This window comes from Periplaneta americana, chromosome 7, assembly GCF_040183065.1.
Source record: "Periplaneta americana isolate PAMFEO1 chromosome 7, P.americana_PAMFEO1_priV1, whole genome shotgun sequence".
Lineage (NCBI taxonomy): Eukaryota > Metazoa > Arthropoda > Insecta > Blattodea > Blattidae > Periplaneta > Periplaneta americana.
The window spans coordinates 94,729,799-94,733,082 of NC_091123.1; the positions used below are offsets into that span (position 1 = coordinate 94,729,799).

The 3,284-nt window shown below is 34.3% G+C and overlaps 1 long non-coding RNA gene across 1 annotated transcript; it reads right to left on the reverse strand.

Annotated features, from left to right (window-relative positions):
• Nucleotides 1–250: 250 nt before the first annotated feature.
• Nucleotides 251–2,716, reverse strand: LOC138703304 (uncharacterized). The gene is made up of 2 exons (XR_011333082.1): nt 2,183–2,716; nt 251–2,062 (listed from the first exon to the last, which is right to left on the reverse strand). It is a non-coding gene; the product is annotated as an uncharacterized lncRNA (long non-coding RNA).
• Between the last annotated feature and the right edge of the window lie 568 nt (nt 2,717–3,284).

The window sequence follows — 3,284 nt, forward strand, 5'->3', positions numbered from 1 at the left end:
GGCAGGGGCGTATACTGGTTAAAGGGTTTGGGCTACCGCTGACCCTATTATTACACAAAATATATCTAACAATTACTTTAATTTTAATTACTATGGTAAAACTAATAATACAAAATTATTACATTATGTTATATTATAAACTTTTTCTTTTGTAATTTCCTTGGGCTACCGCCAGTAGCCCGCAAAATACGCCCCTGATATAAGGAATGAATCATTTCCTCACTGTACAATATTTGTTGACTTACTGCCATTTTTATTTTATTCCATTCAGTAATACTCTCACTTTTAAAAACATTTGCATTCATCATATAATTGAATATAGTATTAAACATGGAATATAAAATACTCAAATATAAAACAATATCATTTCCAAGCCTATATATCATGTATGTGTAATTATTGCAAATAGTGAAAATACTGCTAGGCCTATAGTTAAAATTAGCATTAGTATTGCTACTAGTATTAGTATTCAAGTCACATGTTAAAATAATTATAATTCAGAAACTTTACTCAGTCAATAGGCTTCACAGCAATATAATTATTGTAAATAGTGAAAAATACTACTATAGTTAAAATTAGTACTAGTGTTACTACTGGTATTAGTATTCAAGTCAGATGTGTTTAAATAATTATAAGTAATTCATAAACTCTATTCAGTCAGCTAACTTTACATCCTCGTAAATATTGTAAATAGTCAAAGCACTACTGTTGTTACAAATAGTTTAATATTACTTTTAAAGTTCAGACAGAAAGTAAAAGTAGTGTAGCAACAAATCTGTGTAGTATTGCATTACTGCAATGGAGCATACTGAATAAAAAGAAAAAATAAATCATGCATGTTTACCAACAATTCCCTTCTTAAAATTGCATAACATAAAGCAAACAAATATTATTTCACTAGACAATAAAGTATGAGTTTGTATCATAGGAGAGCTTAGAATTTTGTATGTCTTTGCTAAACCAATGATTCGTTCAATGTGAACTCTCTTACTAGCAACTCTACGGTCTCGCTTTACAGTTTCACACGATAGTTTGTTAGTCTTCTTGAAGAAGGATGGGATATTCAGCATTACATTATGAGGTACTAGTAAATCTTGTATGTCAAATCCCTTGTCTGCCATGATACTGTCCCCATGATTACATTTTCTTCCAACATTGTTTCTTTCAAATATTTGTCTGTCACTTGTACCACCACCATAACTTGGACTCACAAATGAAACCAGTCCACCAGGTGTACATCCTACCACAACCTTAACTGTGTTCCTGTTTTTATAAACAGAAAAACTTGCCTGTTGAGCTTTTGGAAGGGAGGGTTTCTTAATGGGGCATTCTGTGCCATCAATAATTATACGAGTACTTGGAAATTTTGTGTAAAAATCCCTTGGAGAGAAAAAATGGGTAAGTTCATTGTTGGGCCAAATATCTATCTCTTGCCACTGAAGATACATGAATCTAATCCATGTGATGAAAATATTGGAAACTTGTCCTTCTGTTGTTGAAAACGAGAATGCTACCTCCTGATATGTTTTATTCTGTCTTAGAATTATTAATGTCATGAAAAACATATTTTGAGGATCTAAATGTGCTGGAGGAGGGTATTTGAAATAACTCAGAGTGTAAACTGCAGGTCCTAAAGAAAAAAAAACATACAAGAATTTTTGAAACGTTTCTAAGCCTGTGTAGAAATGTATCATTTCATCATTATTCATCAAATGCACGATGTCTAAGGGAATGTGTCTGGTTGTTTGACATTTGCTGTCAACTAAATTTAGTTGACAGTTAGTGGTCTGAGTTTCTCTGTCATGTTTTTCATTTTCTATATTGTCATCAGTGGGCACTTCACTTTCCACCACAATTTCACAACAGTTCAATGTTTCAGGAAATTGTTCGCAGTTTTCCTCATCTTGTTGAGCTTCTGCTATAGTCTGGCTTTCTAACAGAAGTTGGCGTCTGTGTATGCGATTCTCTCTCTCCTTGTCCGCATCTGTTGATCTTTTGTTCCATGGAAAAACAGACGGGACAGCATCTCTCTTCAGTTTTCTTTGCAGTGGTTTGTTACCCCCTATGAAAAAATAAAAGTGAGGCAGTATTATCAATTTTCGCTCTAAAATGATTACCCAAATGAAAATTATATACGATATGCGTGTTAATATATTGCACAGTTCGTCTAAAATGTGCTTACCTCGTAACGTAGATGAAATGTAGTCGTCGGGAGTGAAATGATTCGAACAAACAACACTAGTTTTACTTAACGTCCATTTCTCTCTCTTTATATTCAACAACCACTTTTTTCGTACAGCAGTGTCTTTAGGAAACACGTGTCCACCTCTGTTTGCGTACAGGGGAACGCAACAACACGTTTTCGGCATTGCAATTGAATTACTTTTCAGTGCAAGCAGACAGCCTTGGATACAATATAAACAAAGCTGGCGCCATTCTGTCGGACCTGGACCGGGTTAGCCCCTGCTGCCATCTGTCGGGACACCATGACAAAAAGGTTCCCATTGAAGAGTCCACTGCAAGAATGATGGATGTCATTTGGAATACATTTTGCAGGAGAAGCAATTGAAAGTTTGAAATGCTTAGCGCTCAAAGCTTAACTGTGATTTTCCGATCATTACTGGACAATGACTATCAGTGTTTATGTCATATAATTCTGTATGTGCATTCTATATGTCTTAAGCTATGCATTGACAGTCTTGGTTCATTTTCGACAAGAAAGTGACATCCATCATTCTTGCAGTGGACTCTTCAATTAATAGCTTGCGTAACCATGGAGAGTAATAAAATCTTTCAGATGGTATACAGAAAAATACAGGGTGTTATTTAAAAATGTTTCCGACGTCACAACAATGGTTTGTTTCTGTGAAAAAGTGTCTTTTAAAATATACTCTTTGACATGTCCAGCGTTTTTCCATTTAGCTGTAGCAGGAAATATGCGTGACTTTTGAAACGCGCTGTATATAAGTGACTAGATACAACCAGAAAACTCCAATAATATAAAATTAATTAAGCTGTTTCAACACGTGTAAGCTGTGCAGACACTTCCGTGACTCACCGGTAGGCTACACTAAAATTATAGATTCCAAAGAAAAATAACGTAATTTCATTTTATCACAATTTCCGTAGCGGCTAGGGTTGGGATAATTTTACAGAGGAATTCATGTAGATATCATTAAGCTTCAAAACTTTAGTCGTAACGAGTCTTTGATTGGAGAAATAAATTACGTACCTATGTAATAATTAATTTCTCTTGAATTATAATTTTTGGGAACATATGGTGT